This window comes from Sinocyclocheilus rhinocerous, unplaced genomic scaffold (assembly GCF_001515625.1).
Source record: "Sinocyclocheilus rhinocerous isolate Xijiao unplaced genomic scaffold, SAMN03320098_v1.1 scaffold818, whole genome shotgun sequence".
Classification (NCBI taxonomy): Eukaryota; Metazoa; Chordata; class Actinopteri; order Cypriniformes; family Cyprinidae; genus Sinocyclocheilus; species Sinocyclocheilus rhinocerous.
In genome coordinates, this window is record NW_015664989.1 from 955,422 (window position 1) to 977,983 (window position 22,562).

The window sequence follows — 22,562 nt, forward strand, 5'->3', positions numbered from 1 at the left end:
ATATATATATATATATATATATATATATATATATATATATTAACATCATTTATTAACCTTTGTTAATTTTAGTTCTGATCTTAAAAAATGTAATAGTAAATGTTGTAGAATTTAGGTTAATTGTTAGTTTATGTTAACTAATGTAGTTTTTTTCAAAAGAAATCTTACTGTAAAGTACCATTTTTATTTTAATAATGCTAATACTACTACTACTACTACTACTACTAATCATAATAATAATAATAATATTATGGAATTTTAGTTTGGAGGCCAATTCTCACTATTAAATAACTATTATCTATTATTTTTCTTCAATAAACTTTTAATTTGCTGCTTATGAATAGTTTGTAAGGTAGTTGTTATGTTTAGGTAGGATTAAGGGATCTAAAATATGCCCATGCAGAATAAGGCATTAATATGTGCTTTACAATGACTAATAAACAGTCAATATGCTAGTAATATGCATGCTAATAAGCAACTAGTTAATAGTGAGAATTGGTCCCTACACACACACACACATACATACATGCATACTGTCATCTTTTTTTCCTTTAAAATACTGTTTCAATCTCGTTGAAAATAAACTGCTTAAAGGGACAAGATGAAAAAACCCTGAACAAAAATTCTCACTTCTTCAAAGAGGTAATGGGCTCTGGCGTTAATAAAGCCCATCAATCATTTGCATTTAGCACTGCTCATGTTTTGTGTTGAGCTACCATCTGAGTCACAGTGCCTGCAGCAATATTCATTGTTTTTGCAGCAGAATTTGTGCTGGTGCTAATCGAAACTTGAACAAACAGACATGTTTTGTTTCTGTTAGACGGATAGGGTCTCTGTCTCTCCGTTTCTGTCCTTTTAATCAAAACCGAGAATAGAATAAAGGGGATTACTGAGCCTTTTGAGATATGTTATGAAAGCACAGAGTGCTCTCAAAAAGATAAACAGGTGTTATGAATCCCAGGCTATGAAATGTTTACAAAACAAGATGCATAGACTGGGATTACCTATGAAAAAAATAAAAAAAATACGTTAGTGTATCATGGATTAATTAATGATGAGGTGTGTTCAGTCAAAGAGGGGGAAAAAGACCAAAGGCTGTTAAAGTACTTGCTAGTATACTTTATTATTATTATTATTATTATTTATTTATTTATTTTTTTTTTTTCAACTTGAAGGTATATTTTAACTGATCAGTGTTCTCTGGACAAGAGCATGTTTCAGTTTCATATAATTTATTATTTACAACAAATATTTTTCGAAACAGTGGTTTAATAGGTTTGTTACCTGTTACATTTTTTTTTGCTGTTTCATGAATTGTTTACTGAAAAGCCCAGATTGATTGATTGATTGATTGATTGATTGATTCATTGATTCATTGATTCATTTATTCATTCATTCATTTATTTATTTATTGGCAGGTTCTGGAGGTCGACCAATTGTGGATTTGCTGATACCAATAAACAAAACAAAACAAAAAAATGCAAATAAAATAATGGTCAACTTCATAATATAATGAACAATGACCATGATATTATTTTGCAATTATTAAAAAAAAAAAGATTAAATTAAATAATAATAACTATGCTTCATCACTACTGATAACATTATTGTTATTTTATTTTATTTTTTAAATATGAAATATGTAAATGATGCACAATAAATGGAGATCTCTCTCTCTCTCTCTCTCTCTCTCTCTCTCTCAAAAAGATTTTGTTGTGCTTCTGTTGTATTTATTTATTTTTTTTTTCATTTATCCAGTAGAGCATTTGTGATGTCAGCCACTGATGTTGGACAAAAAGGCCTGGCTTGCAATCTCTGTTACAGTCCATCCCAAAGATGATGGAAGGGGTTGAGGTTAGGGCTCTGTGTGGGCCAGTCAAGTTCTTCCACACCAAACCCATCCAACCATATCTTTATAGACCTTGCATTGTGCACTGGGGCACAGTCATACTGGAATCCCATTCCATGAAGCACCAGCTGCACAGTTTTTGTGCTGATATTAAAGGGTACATCGGATACAATTTTCCCCTGATGTTGTTGCCTAGTTACAAAAAGCGATTACTAAAGCCATCAATATATTGGTGTTAATCAATATGTGGTTGGACCTCACCAGGTTCCACTGTGGCAGCTTAGCCAACATAGACTTTTTGCTTTTAATGTATGTATATGGATACTAAAGATCTGAATCCAAAAGGTCACCTTGACTCAATGACCCCAGGAGTCATTGAGTCATTGGGTTTCTCTTAGTGGTCAGCTCCTGCTGTCTTTTGACAACGCTATGCATTACTTAAAGTGTCCGGAATGACAGTCTCTTCTCCGGTTGCAGATTCCAGGCTGTGACATTTCTAGAGGCGTTTGCTTACCTCCGTCCCGCCAGTCACTAACACGTGCCTCTGTATGCTTTGTTTGTTTTCTGAAACTAATAAACAGAAAGTTAATAACTTTTATAACAAGCTTTATGATTAAAGTGAACTGTTTCATGAATAATGTGTGATTGGCAAAAGGGGAGAGGTGCTTTGTCCTTTAATGCAGGACTAAAATTAGCTGTCATTCGTTTTCCATCCAAATGACAGTGACCTTTAACAAAAGAGTCATTCAGAATGATTCCTCTGAGACTGTGATGTCCGGAAATAGATTGGACTGGGACAAAATGAGGAAGTGAGATGAAAAGATAAAGTGAGATTATGTGATGTGAAATTGAAGCAAGCAGGGACAAAATCTGAATGAGAGATGAAGTTTGAATGTCTGAAAGTTTTTCATTAGTGTGACTGCAAAGATAAGCTGTTTTCAAAACAGTGCAGTGCAGTAGTGCAGATGCTTTAATAGTGGATACAAACAAGAATGCTGCCCCGGGACCTATCATGATGTGTGTCTACAGCCTAATAGGCCTAGTGGAGTTAAAAGTTTAGTTTCAACCATGAACACTCTTAAACATAAAGATTCTTCATTGGCATCTACAGTTCCACAAATAATCTTTCCATAGCACAAAGTGTTCTTTAGAATGTGAAAAAAAGCATCTTTAGATTAATAAAATGTTCCTCAAACGAAATAAATTAATGGATGAATGAATGAATGAAGCTCATTGGAAATACGTGATTGCCAACATTTAATGCACTTTTAGATGCAGTAAAACATTAACAACTTCTGTTCCTTTTCAATTTACTGTATGATCACAGGGGCAGATCATTGATTAACAAAGACTTATTTTTGCATAGTTCTTTGCATAAATACTGTTTTGACATCAAATTACTTTCACTACCGTGGTACATGATTTATAAACAAATACATTTTAACGTTTGTATCATATAATCTGCTCCATATTTATGGCTTTTCTTGACAGCTCACCTGGTACAGCATTGCAATTGTGATGCAGAGCAGTGAGTCAATCCACAAAAGAGCTCAAAGCTTTGCTGAAAGATGCTAAAATTACATGGTTGCTTCAGAAAATGAGTTTTAAATAATAAACAAACATTTGCAGTGGAGAAAAGTGATATAGCTTGTAGCACCTCTTGTGGCCATTTCGTCTGAAATGTGCAGCGAAATTTACCCAGAACGATGTGTTTCGGGTTTTATATAATTGTAGCAACAGTGACATATTTCCAATGAACTTGGGTTGCAAAAAATAGTTATTTTAAGGACTAATCCCTTAAAAGTTAGTTCTTCAAAATGGTTCTTCTATGGCATTTCTGTGAAAATCTCCCTCTGGATCCTTTTTTTGTTTTTTTGTTTTTTGTAAAAGTGAATGTGGCCACACGTTTTCAAAAAAGGCACTGACTTCTTTTTAAAGTGACTGAAATGCACTTGAACACAAAGTGTGCTTAGATTTACATTACTTTTAAGACTTTATGATGCTCAACCAATATATATATATATATATATATATATATATAAATCTTTCCCTATTTTCATATGAATATTTTTACTAGCTCATTTATCATTTTGACAGCTGTACATTCATCCTAGTGACTCAGACGGTGGGAGAGCATATGTGCATTCCCGTCAGGACATGAATAGCCTGAAAAAAAGCTGAAAAAAGAGCGTGTACCTTATTCACCAACCTTGATAAATAAATAAAGATTGAGCCTCTCAGAGTCGTGCACACCTTCATGTTCTGTCATTGCCAGTGATTTACACTCAAATGTTGAATAGGACCTGACATGTGACATCAAATTTTTAAGGCCTTGTAAGTGATCTCACTGTACACAACCCCTGTTTTACTGACATGATTAAAATTGCATGGCCCAAATGTTGAAATATGTGCTGTGCTGAAATCTGATCTTGATGGACACTGCGGCACCATATCTATAACCTCATTGTGTCCATGATGTATGCACTTGCCTGGCAGAATCAAAGATACTATTTGTTTCCCTGTCATTCTGCCATGATACAGCATATAAGAACTATTAATTTGGGCTATACAGTAAAAAAAAAAAAAGCCATCATTCTCTATTGTTAAAAGCACTCTGAAGCAGAAAAAAATTATTCTGGCTATAAGTCTTACAATGATTTGCTGGGGTCATTTAAACAAATGAATGACAGCAAACAGATCAACTGACAAACAAACAAATAAATAAATGGAAAAGAACTGACAAAAGTGAAGAACTGGTCATAGTGAATTTGATGCAAAGGGTTAATCTGGTTAGAATGGAAGTTAGCCCCTACTGGTAGATGTTGTAACTACATTACCAGTAGAAGGATTCACGAAAATGTTTTCTGTTTTCTTCTTATTTTTAACTTAAAAATAAAGTTACAAATATGTTCCATTCTCAAAAACATTTATTTATTTTTTTTTACAATTTATCTAAGATAAGTCAATAACCCAGTACTTTACCTTGTTTTAGGTAAAATGTTTAATGAATTTATTGGGCGGTTTCAAATATGAATAATTACAAATAACATTAGCTACATAAACATCTATAAAACTATATTGTCAATACAAACAAGTCAAATACAGACTTCATTTTATTTATTTATTTTATGTTTTATTTTTTCATCACTATTCAGCACGTAGAGCACACATGCAAAGGACACATTCACACTAGAGTTAAGAGCTTCTTAGAGCTGAAATCTTCCCAGTTGTTCCAGAATTTCACCTCAGAGTGTTTAAATTTCAAAAACATTATTACAAATGTCTTAGAACTTTAGGATTAGGTAAGTAGGTAGCAGGCTCAGCGAGTGGGGTAATTATTTGGCAGGGAGTCAAAATTCTGTGCAACATCAGGCCCAGATTTATTTATTTATTTATTTATTTTGGAGGCTCTTAAAAGTGTGAAATTAACATTGTCCTTGTTTGCTTGCTTTGATGTCAGAGTTCAGGTCTGTAGTAAAACTGCAAACGCTTTCGGGGGCCTGAAAACACAAACTTTTGAAAACTGTGACGCCATGTACATGCATATTACATGTTTAGTCTATAGGTGTGTGCGCTGGTGTGTAGTATTTATTTACAAAGACATTGCCAACTACTGGCTCGGCACACACAATGCAGAGTTTTTAGTCGAATGGGGATCATTTTGACAATGTCATATCTATGCAAAGCATTCTGAAAATCCAAAGGAAAAATGCAAGGTTTTGCAAACATGTTGTTCCATCAGGCAATCAAATGAGACCAATGAGAATGTTAGAGAGGTGCATGATTTCAAACTGATTTCACACCCTCAAAACACATCTTACACCATCAAATGCTCCATCAGCACTTTCTCTAGTGTGTAGACACAACCACATCGGACAGACAATGGTGTGTGAACATAATAAAATGTACTGTACTGTAAAATAGATTCAATACAGCACAATGGGCACATTTGCATATGAGGACCTGGATCCCACTCAGTCTTTGATTTGCCAGTGCCCAGTGAACAATGAAGTGATGGGCCATTTCCTATTCTATCTTCTCTTTAACCTTCGCGACAGCCTTCTTTTCTTACCGGTAACCAGACAGTTACTCATGACACACTTCAGTACAATGGAGTGTGCAAAACAAATGGGAACAGATTGTATACCATTCATGGCCAATTAAAAGATTTGCTCCAAATATGTTGCCCATATCACCTGGAGTGGATGGGAGATTGTAACTATCACCTCATTTATACTGAAGCACAGATAGTTTGAGGCTAGCTGTGCTTTGCATGACAGTAATGACTGCCTATGTCTAGTTGGCATTCAGCAGCAAGTTGTTGTCATGGCACCACTTTGATCACATCCGTGTTCTCTTTTCTGTATGATGTATCATCATTGTAGTTGATTAATCCCATTACTCTGGTGTCAGCAGGAAACGTGTTGATGTGGATTTTGCAATGCATCGTAGAATGAGATGTTGATTAAAATGAAGGAAAGTGTTTGCTTTGATGTCAGAGCTTAGCACAACAAATACAATCATTTGTGAAAGGTTTTGTACATTTCAGTTTTTTTGTGTGCTGTCCGTGGTGCTGAAGTGGCTGGATGCTGAATATGCTTACATGCTGAAACACTGTTTGGTAGTGCTAAAGAATGCATTGCAAATGTAGTTATATTGACATATATGGATGTGCAGACACTCTCTGACTCTTGCTTTTCATCACTCTCTCTCTCTGCACATACACATTTCAGAAATGCAGATCATTTAAAGCATGTTCAAGGGTGTTTGACAGTGTGCAAAATATAGTCGGACACTTTGCATGTGGCATTTTTGAGTAGCAGCTTAACTAGCTTTCAAATTGATTTGGTGCAGAGCTCCATTAGAGTCAAGGGCAAGCTCTGGAAAATAAATAAATAATGCATTAACAGAGGCAAACAGCGCCATACATTTTCACTCTAATAATGCTTTACTCCACTGGGCACTGTGCCAATTTGGTAACATATATTCTTTTGCTGAGCGAACACCCTTTGTATCGCTTTATTTTAGTGTACCTGTACACAGACACACTGGCCAAACTCTGACTTGCATTTTTTTAGTCAATTCCTCAGTGACATATTTAACTTGAATTTGGACTCTTAGTGAGGATATATTGACCATTTAGAAATGTGTGTAGAGATAACATGCATTTATTATCAGTGGCACAGATTTGATTATTTTAAATTACATTTATTTTAATTCAGTTCAGTTGTACATATTTATAGTAAGATTGCAAGTGTACACAGTCTCATCGTCACTCAATCAGTTATTACTGTATATTAGACTGTAAAAAGTGGTAAACTGCAATTGTTAAATTGCTATTTAACCCTTAAATTGCTATAAATGTATGTATTTATTTAGGTTGATTTAGTTTGGTCGCTGAGGAAATACATCAAGTTCACGCTGTGGATCGCCGGATCGGCTTTCACCGTGGACGAAGCCGAGTCCAGCCCGGGGTCGTCACATGTGGTTGTCGCAAGCCCGCCGGCCGCACCGTCGTCGAATCCGCTGGCCGCACCGTTCTCAAGCCCACCGGCTGCCGCTCACTCTAGCCCGCAGTGTGTGACGCTGTGTGTTTCGTTGTGAAAGCGAAACTACTTTGTTGGCCTTCCAAAAGAGGACTTTTTTAACCTTAAACCACATAAACACATTTCATTACACCAAATACACAAAATAATGTTCTTTTTAGCAACATCATATGACCCCTTTAAATGGCTTTATTTATATCATTGATATTATTTAGTATCAGCTTGAATACATTGGGTTGCACCAATGAAAGTAATTTTATGAGTCAGATCAGCCAAAATAGGACAAGAAGGAAACTGCAGGCTGTTTTCACAATTTACAGTTTGCAGTGAAAGTCAATACTAAGTACACAGCATGTTGTGTGTCTGTAATACTAGGGAATAAACAAACTGAATGCTAAAATACTTAATGTTTTAATGTACAGTTTGATTTTGCCTCTTTTAATATTTAGGGTAATGCATTACGACTATAATTAATAATTACAGTGGCTTTTACTTCTTATGCAGATATTAATTAAGAGAAGAGTGTCGTCTCCAGAGAGCCTGTCCGTAACTTGTATTCCTAAATTGGTGATGGGAGCCATGGGAAATGAACTATATTTTACAGCACCCCTCAGCTGGATGTGCCGTGATGGTATTTATGGTGCAGTAATGCTATAAAGCCGGAAAATGGGAACATTTATGAAGTGACGGTAGAAAGGCTTTCATCCATCTCATGCTGTGCTCTGTATGTTTAATTTATATGATTGGCAGTAACAACACATGTTTGGCCTTTACTGACAACGTCAGTCAGTTTTATGATCTTTGCCTATACAAAGCACTATTAAGATGATGTGACAGGTTCAGTGAAGGCCAGCCTTGAAAAGATCATATTTTGAAACACTTCAATAATAATAACAACAACAACAATAACAATAACAATAATAATAATAATAAACCACTTCAATGCCGGTTCTTATTTCTTATACATTTTGTATAAAAATATGTGCACAAATAAAATTCAGATTCAGTCCTGATACATTACTTGCTTTCCTCACTGTGTGTCTGACTAATAAAGTGGCATAATTCCTCTCAAAATGATGGATTTGTATATGCTTTTTTTTTTTGTATTTATAATGAAAACTAATGTTTTGTGTGCATATATACGACAGTGTTTATGAGAAATGTGAAATGTTTACAATAGTATTTTCACCAAACAAAACTCTCATGCTGGGATATTATCTGTAAGGTTTAATTTTATTCCAACAAATGTTTTATTGAAATAATGCTGTTGTATTGCTCCACACTACAATAAACTGTCCTTTGCATTTTGATTTTCCAAAATATTTAGGAGATAAACCCATTTGGCACATTCACACAACTGTCCTGTCCAAACAAACAACACTGAAACATTTCAGCATTAATTACCATTTCAGAAAATGTTAATTATATATTTGAAGGTGAAAAATAAATCAAAAATAAAACTGCTACAAACATATGTGCATCACTCACCACTCAACTGTAGAAGGGTGTTTCTGTCCTGATTGTTCTTCTTTTAAACAACCAAACCTACCATCTATTTAGCGGACATTATTGTGTTAAAAAAAAAATAAAAAAATCAAAGTAGAGTAACATTGCTTTGGCTTCACAATAGAGAAACATTATAGCCTTAAAAGAGCTTTAAAATGAATCCAGCATATCCACTTCAAAAATGACCAAAAAGCTCATCTTAATAAGAACAAAGTATATATGAGAGCTACAGTGGAAGAAAAGACTGTGAAATAATAGGAAAAGTGGATAACAACCTATGAATTTGGGTCTGTTTCTCATAACTTGGATTTATAGAAGACTTGGAATATAGAAGAATATAGTCAAATTGTAAGGACAACTTTTAGGGCACTTATTTTTAGCTGAAGTTCACTCTTCAGCATTACATTATAACTTTTACAGGTCTGAAGCAACATGAGAGTGAGTAAATGATGCCAGTATTTTCATCAAGCATTCCAAAAACCATTTCTTCACATTTGACTAGTAAAGTGTTTTGAGTGCATCTTGAATTAAATTTGTTTGAAGAGGTAAATCTCGAGTTATTTACTCAGTTTTCCACAAGGTTGCTTATGCCATCCACAAGTGCTCAGGCATGAGGTGTGCGTTTGCATTCCCTCCAGATTCCCAGCGTACCTCACGGCGTATCGCTCGCCCGAGCCTCTGAATGCAGAGTGCCAAGTAACGTGTTGCGATTCTCATACAGTATTCAGACAGGCGTTTCATAATTTATGACGCTGTTTCTGCAATCGACAACGTTTTCAAAGACACAGGGGAGGGCGGTACGTACAGGCCAGCATTTCAGTCTCAATTTAAGAGCCGAGGGAAAACGACTTAATCAAAGATGGCATGCAGATTATGGTACAATAAGTGTGTCAAGTATATCCTCTAGCATTCTCGTGGCTCTGTGATGACGTGAAAGTGCTGTCAGCCTCCTCTGCTCCTCTTAATGCTTGTTGTTAAGGCGAGATGCTCACTCAGGCAATTTGCTGTGCTTTGAAGTGTGAGAGATATAGACTGAGTTTTAAATTCAATCTGTTCTCATAGATGAATGACAACGGGAAGCATCTTTTAAGTGGATATTGAGTGTCTGCGCTCCTGTCTTGTAATAAAATCTTTGAAAATGAGTTAGCATTTTACCGGGTTTAGTTGTGACTAGTCTTGCCTTTAGCTGATTCTCTATTTTAAAGTTGATGTTTGTAATTTGTCCACTGTTAAAATACTTTCTTCTGTCATAGCTTAATATGCAGAGACAACAATACGTAAGACATGTGAAGGTTAAATTCTCAAAAAGTGTAAACACTCTGGTTCTGCGGAACATTGCTCTTTTTATAAACATTAGTTTATTTAAAGTGGTTTCAAATGTCAATGTCCAGTGCCGTTATAGCTGGACATGAACATGATTTTAAACATAATAATAATAATAATAATAATAATAATAATAGTAATAATAATAATAATAATAATAATAATAATAATAATAATAATATACATAATATACATAATAATAATAATAATAATAATAATAATAATAATAGTAATAATAATAATAATAATAATAATAACAATAATAATAATAATATACACTGCCACTGAAATTTGGGATTTGTAAGACTTTTTTTTTTCTGAAAGGCAATGCTTTTGCTCACAAAGGCTGCATTTGTTTGATCAAAAATACAGTAAAACAGATTTATATGAAATATTATAACAATTTAAGATAACTTTCTTTAATATATTTTAATATATTTCAAAATGTAATTTATTCCTGTGATGGCAATGCTAAATTTTCAGAAGCCGTTCAGCAGCATTGTCAGGTTTGCATGAATAAATAAGAAAGAAAGAAAGAAAGAAAGAAAGAAATCCTTTAAAAAAATAGTATTTATTCTGAGACTGATTGGCCGGTGAAGAACATAAATTAATTTAAATGTGTTTTGTTTCATACATTCTTTACAATACATTCACATCTTTACTGAAAATAAAATGGTACCTTAACAGTCCTTTAGTGACTAAATCAAATTTGATCTGTTACACGTAAAAACTCACTAAACAAAACATAAAATAAAATAAAATAAATAAATAATAAACATACAATTTCTCAAGAGTAATTTTTGAAGGGGACACAAATAACAGCAGGGAGTGCAGCAGGGAGACCGTGCCAAATTAGACAACTTCAAGCTGTTGTGGTCGCGCCGCGACAGCGTCGTGTCCGTTGTAGACATTACTATCCGTCAAGCAGGTAACGTTATTATTGCTAACATAGCAGACTCATCGAAAAATACATTGGCATCATCTGTATTAGAGATAAAATTATCACTTCATCCGATGTTTAAGTGAATAAAATAGCCTTGGCAGCTTTGGAGTTCCACAACTATTGACTTTGTTCTCGCTCACCGGACTTGTGTGTGTGTGTGTGTGTGTGTAGGTGATGCAGGGTTACCAGGTTTTCGCAACAAAAGCCGCCCTGTTGCTACTCAAAACTAACCTAGACTGCAGTGTATACAAAAGTTTGGGGTCGGTAAGATTTTTAAGTGTTTTAAGTCTCTTATGCTCACTAAGGCTGCATTTATTTGATCAAAAAGTAAAAACAGTAATAATGATTTATTATTATTATTACAATTTAAAATAATTAATATTTTTTTAATTGAATTATTTTTAAAAAATCATAATTTAAATATTTTAAGTTTTATTTTATTCCTGTGATGGCAATGCTAAATTTTCAGAAGCCGTTCAGCAGCATTGTCAGGTTTGCATGAATAAATAAGAAAGAAAGAAAGAAAGAAAGAAAGAAAGAAAGAAAGAAAGAAAGAAAGAAAGAAAGAAAGAAAGAAAGAAAGAAAGAAAGAAAGAAAGAAAGAAAGAAAGAAAGAAAGAAAGAAAGAAAGAAAGAAAGAAAGAAAGAAAGAAAGAAAGAAAGAAAGAAATCCTTTAAAAAAATAGTATTTATTCTGAGACTGATTGGCCGGTGAAGAACATAAATTAATTTAAATGTGTTTTGTTTCATACATTCTTTACAATACATTCACATCTTTACTGAAAATAAAATGGTACCTTAACAGTCCTTTAGTGACTAAATCAAATTTGATCTGTTACACGTAAAAACTCACTAAACAAAACATAAAATAAAATAAAATAAATAAATAATAAACATACAATTTCTCAAGAGTAATTTTTGAAGGGGACACAAATAACAGCAGGGAGTGCAGCAGGGAGACCGTGCCAAATTAGACAACTTCAAGCTGTTGTGGTCGCGCCGCGACAGCGTCGTGTCCGTTGTAGACATTACTATCCGTCAAGCAGGTAACGTTATTATTGCTAACATAGCAGACTCATCGAAAAATACATTGGCATCATCTGTATTAGAGATAAAATTATCACTTCATCCGATGTTTAAGTGAATAAAATAGCCTTGGCAGCTTTGGAGTTCCACAACTATTGACTTTGTTCTCGCTCACCGGACTTGTGTGTGTGTGTGTGTGTGTGTAGGTGATGCAGGGTTACCAGGTTTTCGCAACAAAAGCCGCCCTGTTGCTACTCAAAACTAACCCAAATCTAGCCCGATCGCGTTTCGAGGGGGGTTCTCCGGTAAAAACAAAACAAAAAAACTATCACGTTCCGGGGGGTAAAATAAACGTTTTTTGGCGGGGTTCGTCCGGTAAAATTCACATGCGTTATTGTGGTCATTTCAACCCGCGGACATGAAAAACCCAATTAAAGTAGCTGCGGACTTAGCAACACTGAGGTGATGTAAAAGAGGAAAGCAGGCATTTGGACCAAAGCACTGTGAGGCAAGGGAGGGGGAGACTCAAAATCCAGTTTAAGTTTCTAAACTTAAAACCCATTTTTGCCCTGTTTGCGTTTGTGTTGTTTTACTACTTACAAAGTTATTTAAAGTATAAAAGGTTATTTATAATACACATGTGGTTTTTAATCATATTTTTAGGCTGGACAACCCTCAGCTAGGGGGGGTCCTGTCCCCCCCGACCCACCCGGGATTTCCACCTATGGCTGCTGTTGCATTATAAGTGAGCCTGTGTGGATTGACCAACAAAAGTAGACGTATGTAATAGCATCTCGCATTATCATGTTTTTTTGTTTGTTTGTTTGTTTTTTTCTGTCCAGTGTGCATGAATAAACAAAGAGCAGGTACACTAAACTCATTCACTGGTTCCAGTTGACATGACACACACCTCTTCATGGTACAGTATGTGCTGCTTCAGGTTAGAAAAAAATATGCTTATATGTTTAAAAAAATGTAATTTGTGATAAATGTCTTACTGTCCAGGTGAAACCAACCTTGAATCTGGATTTGGGACACATTTCTGCTAATTAGTGACCTTTGCTCTAAAGGATGCAGCATTACATACTAATAAGCAGATTTCTCAGAAAAGACAGTAATGACATGAGCTAGAATCTTTCAGTCTTGAAACTGAGACTTAAAAAAAACAAAAAAAACAACAACATGAGCATTAGAGCGATTAAAAAAAAAAGACTCTTGAAACTTACACACTCACAAACATGTTGGTTCTAATGCCTAGTGGTCTCTGTAATGAAATATCCCAGGCTTGAAATGTGTTAATATCAAATTTCTTACCATTCTGTTGGGGAACAGGGCTGTTCATTTTCATCAATTTTGCCTTCCCTTGCTGCAGAACACACATTTGTTCTCCTTTTCCGCCTGGCTAATGGCATTACCGTTGTATTAGTGGAGGAGGCCGTAAGTAGAACTGTTGCCCTGGATAGAAAAAGAGGCCAGTTGGCTTGCTGTTTGCATCTCCTCGCTGTGAACAGATAAAATGAATGAGATTTGCAAATGGCTGGATACACTTTGGCCAGCCTTTCATGATGATGGAGGGAATTTATTAAGCGAGACTTGAGAAAGTGGTATTAATCAGGTCTGTTTGCCGCCTCCAGACTTGTTACGTCCCCTGCAAGGATATCGGGGTCGGTAATGCCTTTACATAATTCTTGCTTGTCTCCAGTTGGTTGTTCCATAGGTTGGCACCAGAGTCAGGCTGCCATATAACAGGCTGGCCATGTCGCAAGGAGGCGGCTTGCTTGACCACAGATGGGATTAGGATGAAGTGGAGACCATGATCCACTCATTCGAAGGACATTACCCTAATGCAGCACTGGTGCAGGGCCAGGGCTGACTTCATATTTTTATTTTGCAAGTATTTTGCAAAGTAAATTAAAAATGTATGCAACTTTCATAGTTGTGGTTATCACCACCAGTTGGAGTGTGGCCATTGGCCAATGCTTCGCTGCATGGGCAAAAAGAAACCAGAGTGATTTGTTGGAGAGATATAAATGCCTCCTTTTGTAAAAAAGGAAATGGCTTTCAAGTGACCTTTTCCTGTGCAATTATCTGCAAGGAAGCTGTTTTGTTTTTGAGGCAGTAATAGCCTTTTGTTAGTAAATAGTGTTTGTAAATGCGTCCTTAATAACACAGCAAATGAGCAAGCACCAAACACTAATTTTTGACAATTATCGGAAATAGAGAGATGATAATTATGCAAGATGCCCATGTTAAATTATACTGTTAATTGAGTATATGAAGATACAGGAACAAAACAAAAGAAATAAACTAATAATATGGTCATATGTCAGGCATTTATAGGGAATTAGAATGTTCTGATCTTCTTGGAAAACTGTAAAAGATGATTGGCACACACTTTAGTTTGGGAACCAATTATCATTAACTGTAGATTTTGCCTAAATAAACTCCTAATTTGATGCTTGATAATAGCTAGTAAGGTAATTGTTAAGTTTAGGTATGAGTAAGGGATCTAAAATATGGTCATGCAGAATAATTCATTAATATGTAAGCACATATTAATGAATTATTCTGCATGACCATATTTTAGATCCCTTACTCATACCTAAACTTAACAATTACCTTACTAATAAATAGCCACTATGCTAGTAATATGCATGCGGATTAAGCAACAAGTTAATGGTGAGAATTGGTCCCTAAAATAAAATGTTACAGATTATTACATTATTATTGCACTTGACAAGACTAATTGAAATATCTACACAAGCACAGTTTTCTTTCCTTTGTTGGCGGAAGTTAGGGTGGGACATATTCATAGGCTCGCCCTTTTATTTGAAATAGCCACTAGTTTTTAGTTGTCAGTCTGTTATCCCTGAGGAGAAGTGCTGTACAGTTTAACATGTATATCTGCAATATCTTTTGGTTGCACATTAGCATATAGATGAGCTCCAAGACAATAACTAAAAACAAGAAACTCTTTGAGAAGGAAGCTGTTGGGTTCTCTTTCAAAGAAAAACTACCAATAAAGGTGTAAAAGTCCTGGTATTGCTATAAGAAGTCAGTGACTTCATCCTGCTGTTCAGGAAACTGCTTTCAGATTTAGCTGTATATATGGAGTCATTTTAATTCCTGAAATCAAATGCATTTTCTGTTTCTGTTCCGGGAAAATGTCTAATATGCTGTGGCCATTAGAGCAAACATCACACCTGATGACTGCTACAGGATAGCTGCCCACTCCATTACAGATGCCCTACCATGTTTTACAATCGGCATGTGGATTGAATGCATGCTTGGTTTTCTGTAAAAGTAAACCCATTTGGACACAGGTAATGAGGAGAAAGATGACTCATTGGAGCATATAACTTTGTTAATTGCTCAGGGGCTCAGAAGCCCAATAAGCTTAATTATAGTCAACACTGACACAGCTACTCATAATTTTGCTCACGTTTACAGCTGAATTTTGTGAAGCTAAGCATTCATCTCAATTTAGATAATTTGACTTTTGTCGCTTTACCTTGCACCTTAGTTACTGACTGTTTTTAAATAATGTAATTCATGTACATCGGTGAAATTTGGGGAGTTACTTTGATTGTGGTATTCATAGTCTAACCAGCTGCTTCATACAATGGCTCAGAGTTTGACTAGATAGCAGCAATCACTTTGAATCAACACCATTTAAAATCATTCAAGTATTTGGACTAAATAAAATGGTTTGCAAGCAACTTCTAAATTGCTAATACTGTATCTCACTGTTAGATGCAACTGTCTTTGTAGAGTTCTGGAAAGCTTGAAAATTGCTTCTATCAAACCAGGCTCATTGGGAAAATGTGCCTGTGGCAAGATTTCTGCAAAATTACTATTACGATGTTTCTTGCACATTCTACAACATTTTCAAAATTAAAAGTCTAGTCAGTGCAACTAAAGACTGCATTTAGTTTTATCCTTAACTGATTAACATGGATCGTGCAGTGTTTTATTACATTGGTAGTTGTTCTTGATAACGGCTAATAAAAGCCAATTCATTTATTTTTTTCCTTTGTCTCCAGAGTTATGTGTCAAGCATGTTCTGTACAGTTCAGGTGATTGGCTTAAAAAAAACAATTATCAACCAATAATTATATAATACTTAACCAGTGCACTAAACTATAGAGCTGAACTACTGGACTAAAGACACATTTTGAGTGACTATGAGCAAAGTTGGCAGGGGCGGTTTGTGCCAGCCAAGCAACTACCATTAACATGAATAGGAACCCTAACAGACAGCTTTTCCAGTTATTATAACCTCCCTGGCTTCACCGCAAACTCGCGATGTGAGGTTGTTTAATTACAGTATCAACTTCAGGTAACGTATGCTACAGTAGCTTTACTTCTCTTCACACAGTCAAATGGTGCCATGCTTAACCCCCCCCCCATCATTGATGATCAGATACATCTCAGGTGGTTGCTTTAGCTGACATAACCTTTTACAAATTCATCACTTTCTGTGTTAGGCAAAATCATTTGGCCTCAAGGATGATTTGTTTACTTAACTGCATACTGTATATTAGTCACATTTTAGCCCCAAAAAAAATATATATATTAATTTGCTACTGAGATTGCTTAACCTTAGATTATTCTTTCAAGGTTTATTCTATAAGTTTTCATTTATATACATTTATCTGTTCCTATAGTAGATTGTGATCTTTTTGCTGACATCTAGGGGTCTGAATGGCTGAAATTAGTTTAGTAACTGCTGCTGCTTCTCCAGTTTGTTTATCATTGGTTTTGTTCTTCTTTCGCTCATGATTTTCTCTGTCTACCTCTCATTCTGCACATGGCAAATATAGTTCGATCTGAGAAATGCTAGAGGCTGTGGAGGTACAGGCTTGAATGGGAGACAAACTATCAGTGGGTCAGTCCTGTCCCTGGTAATGAGTATAAGGCAAACTGTGCAGTTTGTCTTAGAGTGCTTATTTGTCCTCTGGGGTTTTGGGGTATCTGTCTCTTATTTTTTTCACATGGAAGATGACAACTCTATACTCATCATTAGGAGCTTTAGCACAATTTTACATTTAATGGGTAAAACAATTTTGGTGGACAGCTGTTAGTCTGAACTCAGCACATATCTAGTCTAACAAAAGATGATTATGTTAAATTTTGACCTCTTGGGAAGGGGACTGATCCTCTAGAAAACACTAGCAAACTTACTAATCAGTCTAGTGACAAACATGATGGATCACTCTATGCATCGGTGCTGCAAACTAATGCATCAACACCGTTACAACAATGACTCCAATCTGTTAGTGACCTGCCTATGGCGGTAGAGCTGGACTAAAGGTGCTAAAAATTGCTAGGGTGCCAAGATTATGGGCCTAGTCATCTAAAATAATTGATCTACTGGATTGTGCAATGTGAGGTTAGTTCTGACATTCATCCATACTTTTCTTTTCAAGGAAGGAATAATTTACTAGTCCCAATTTCTACAAAACAATTAAAAATGTAAGGAAAGTAAGATCAATTATAAGCACCCAGACTAACAGAAATCAGTAATATATTCGCTACAATGATGGAAGTACAGGACTTTCTTTACACTAGTGTCTTTAAAGAGGTCATATGATGCTGCTAAAAAGAACAGTATTTTGTGTATTTGGTGTAATGAAATGTTTATGCGGTTTAAGGTTCAAAAAACACATTATTTTCCACATACTGTACATTATTGTTTCTCCTCTATGCCCCGCCTTTCTGAAATGCGTCGATTTTTACAAAGCTCATCGGTCTGAAAAAGCGAGGTGTGCTGTGATTAGCCAGCTATCCAGTGAGTTGTGATTGGCCGAATACCTCAAGCATCTGACGGAAATGTTACGCCCCTTACCACATTGTGATGATGCCCTGTCAGGCCGGAGCGATGATTCAAAAACATGAAAACCCATTATAAACGAGGCATTCATTGCATCCAGTGGGGACATAATTATGGATTATAATGACTTATACTGTCTTTTTACACTTTGCGTTGCATTGCATCGCGCCGCGTAAACATAAAACCATGTCTGCATTTGTGATCGGAGAAATGACAAACAACAAGCCCTACTCTACACTGCCCAAAAAACTCGCTTTAAATATAAAAAATATAAAATATAAAAACTCTTTAAATATAAAAAAACTACTTACAGTCTTTGAGTCAGAACAGCCAGCATTGTAGTCTACTCTCCCAGGATCAGGAAAAGGTCCTCCATAAAATGTGCTGCACACATCTGAATATTTGGGTTGAAGTGTTCTGGAACAGTGTTGTAAATACAACTTAACCACTGATTTCTAGTCGTGTCCATTTTTGGAAGGCCAAACAAAGTAGTTTCGCTTTCACAACGAAACAGTGTCACACACAGCGGCCTTGAGTGAGCAGAGGTCGAGGGCTAGCGTGAGGAACGGTGGGAAGGTTAGAGTGAGCAGAGGTGCAGGCTTGAGTACGACGCGGCCGGCGATTTCGACGAAGGAGCGTCCGGAAGGACATGTGACGACTCCGGGCTGGACTCCGCTTCGTCCACGGTGAAAGCCGATCCGGCGATCGACAGCGCAAAGTTGTAGTATTTCCTCAGCGACCAGCACTGATCAGCTCCAGGCACGATGAAGCAGATATTGTCCTCTTTTGGAAGGCCAAACAAAGTAGTTTCGCTTTCACAACGAAGCACACAGGGTCTTTTTACGACATGGCGGCGGAAACAACAAAACTACAGCGAGAATAAAAGTTACGCCTTCTTTCTTTGCGTGAACATTTGGGCGGCGTTATGCAAATCGAAAAATTGAAATCGCATCATATGACCCCTTTAACACTTTTCTCATTTTTTGAAACTAATATGGCTAAAGAGTCCACATACCATTTGTGGCCACTGTAACTGAATATGGCAAGCTGACAGCAAGTATGTCATTAACAATGTCCATCCATTACACTTGAGCTACTAAACTGAGAAGGTGGTCAGTAAAAACACTTTTTTATTCATTTGCGAGCAGATGTTCTTTGCTCTCTTCTTGTTAATGACAAAGCAGTATTTGTGTCTTGCCATAGACAGATGCATTTTGCTGACTTGGAGCCAACAACATGAATCTAAGTCTTACTGCCACATCTGGCCAGTTAAATAAGGTTATAAACATGGTCTGAATCATACTGGTGAACAAAATCAAATTTTAAAATTAAAATCAATTCCATTTGAAAACTTTGCACTGAGGCTGTTATTAAAGGATGTGACATTTCACTTGCAAATAGATTTTTTTCTACAAGGCACAACCTTGTAAAAAAAAAAAACAATATTAAAAGTATAGGATAAAAATGTTAAATACATGTATGCTGCTGACGAATCACTTGAGATGTGCCGTGTATTTTAAATTCTATTGATTTTGTTTGATTTACTTTTGTAAAAAAAATAAATAGAATAAATAAAAGCTTGAATACATCTGAATAAATTCACGTCAACATAAATAACACAACATTAGGATTCTTATAAATATCTGACTTGTTTGCCGTCACATTTGATTGCATACTCAAAATTGTATTTGGCCAGAGCAGTCTTGCATGCTGAAGTCAGATCATTACCTCTGCTGTTCCACTATGTTAGAATCCACAGCCTGCTGCACTGGTTCATAGAGCCGATGAAAACAACTTCCTTCTTTCCCATTCAAAGATGTCAGAGGAGATTTAGATTTGTCTCACGTGTGGCCGATATGAGTTTTCTGCAGGACGAGCAGCAGTCAGGGAGATGGAAAAGGCCATTAGTTTTGATTGCGAAGAGGCCTCCCTTTATGCACTGCCTCATAATTCTGAAACATCATGTGTCTACAGTTTGATTTCCCCCCCTTTTTATACCAATAGATATTAGTACTGTGGTGTAAATACATATTTTGAGCATGTTGTTTTTTGTTCAATTAATTTGCATGTAGCATATGATAACATATCACATAAACATGTAAAGTTTATGTGATTATCTTAGATTAAATTAGATTATTTTAGATTATCTTTTTTGTTTGTTTGTTTCAGTTTTCTCTTATTCTCTATTCTAGTTGCTTGACTCACAACTGCTATTGTATGTTTGTTGTGCTAGAAGACATGAACATAAATTAGATTTCTGAGTATGTGTATTTCCTTGACCTCACGACCCAATCATGCAACGAGTGCAAAGCGCCCAAGGGTGGATTTACAGCTTAAATTCAGTTTAATACCCATTTAGAATTGTAATAAGAGTGGAATATTTTGTTATACTTGGAATGGTGTTTTCTAAATATTTAATAAATGGTGCTCTTAAAACATGCTTATGGGTTTAAAAAAAAATAAAAATGTTAAGAATCTTTGGGAGTGTTCGAGCAACCATGAACATGCATTATATGTTCCTCAGGTGTGGGAACTGAACACACTTCAGTTAACTGATGTGTTGTCTATACCTAAAGAACAAGATAAAAAAAAAAATCTGCTGTTACTTTTTCACCCTCTCTCCCTTCTTTCTCTCAAAGTGAACCTTTGAATTCTGAGCACGACCACCATAGTCCTTCAAGGACAGTCTGCCTGCAAAGAGTAAATATAGTCTTTACAATTCCATGATTGTCTAAAGCAGCATACATTGATAAAGCAGAGAATCCTCACAAATGATGGCACTAATTTCTGAAGAAAACATATCACTTGAAAAAAAGTGGAAAGCTAAATTAGATGCAATTTTCAACCCCCCTTGTTGCTGTATGAGATGTACCACAAGTGCGATTTCTTCAATTCAGAGTTTGACACTTGAACAATTGATCAAATAAAGCCTGTTGTAAACATCACAGCTGCAACTTTTCTCTTTATTTTCCTCACCAGAGATTTGGGGATTTGAGTGCAGCACCTCTCTGATAAGCTTGTAATGGAATTGCTCAGTGGCTGTATAAGGACTGCGCCCAACTGCAGTGATTTTGTTTCATCCATGCGGGAATCACCACTTTGCCTCAGCTAGAATTCGGAGAAGCCTACCTGCACTGACTGAAGGCATACCTTCACATGAAAAACCACTCTACCAAAAGACGTTTCCTCTCTAAGCAACAAAATCAATTAGGTCCTCACTTCACACTTCCCAGCACTCTCTGAAACAGATATTTCACAAGTGCATCTACTGGAAATAAAATATTAAACCACTGCAGATTTTATACACAAGCAAAAAACAAACAAGTTTTTGTAAGTTGCTACCGTATGTATTTTGCTCCCTCTTTAGAATGCAGCTGTAATGTTTTTTTGTTTTTTTTGGTCACAACGAAATATGTGATGTGTTTTAAATGAACTTGGTTGGATGAATTGTCTTAGCAGCTCTGAGACAAAGGTGTTAACTGCACCATCTCTGATGCCAATTATCTGGAGTTTTGGATTTTAATTAATCCGTTTTCGAGAGAAAGAGGCCCTCTGGTACCCACTAATGGGCCTGACGGCAGCACATTGTCACCATTTTTATGTTTAATTAGTGACCACATCCATATTAGTGCCTCTAAGGCAGCCATGTTAGCTTGTCAAAATGCCCGCATTCAGTAATTACAGAAGAGTAATGACAGAATTCCTGGAGTGTTTCAGCATCTCAACTGAATGCCTGTTCAAGGAAGAAGAAAGCACGGATGGATGGATGGACAGATAGATAGATACATGGATAGATGGAGAGAGAGAGAGATAGATAGATAGATAGATGATAGATAGATGGATGGATTGATTGATGTGTGGATGGACATGATGGAGAGGGTGGATGGGTAGACATTTAACTCTATGAAAGACAAAACCACAAGTATCATAATAGTAGTCCGTACAACTCATGCTATAATCCGAGTCATACTTTGTATGATGAAGATATTGGAATTTAAGTCATTATCCTCAAAAAGTATTCCTCTCTGTCATAGCTCTCAAATCTCAGTTGCTCGCATGGGCAGCACTAGGGAGGGGCTAGCAGGTGCTTCAGCACCCCCATAGCACCCCCACAGATTTTTTTCCTGGAATCAAACATGATGTAGCCTATTATTATTATTATTATTATTATTAATAATAATAATAATAAAAAAAAACATTTGACTCCTTACGCATGCATAACTCATGCAATGCAATAATGACGTGATTTGCAGCTGTCGCACTTTTCGTAATGTCATTATAGCATTTTCTTTTCAAAATGGAGCGCTTCCTTGTGCTAAGTAGGCCTGCCTACTTAAGATTTTTCTAGTCAACTAGTCTAACATTATATTAAATTGATTAATAATTTAATTTAATTTATGCATTTAGCAGACGCTTTTATCCAAAGCGACTTACAGTTCATTCAGGCTATACATTTTTTATCAGCATGTGCATTCCCTGGGAATTGAACCCACAACCTTTGCGTTGCTAACGCAATGCTCTACCACTGAGCCACAG

General features: G+C 35.9%; 1 long non-coding RNA gene across 1 annotated transcript in view; it reads right to left on the reverse strand.

The window, feature by feature from the left end:
• Positions 1-5,018, reverse strand: part of LOC107730570 (uncharacterized) — a 10,593-nt gene extending 5,575 nt beyond the window's left edge. Inside the window, exon 1 of the long non-coding RNA XR_001638695.1 lies at positions 5,008-5,018. This is a non-coding gene — a long non-coding RNA (uncharacterized LOC107730570). The remainder of the gene's footprint in view (positions 1-5,007) is intronic.
• Between the last annotated feature and the right edge of the window lie 17,544 nt (positions 5,019-22,562).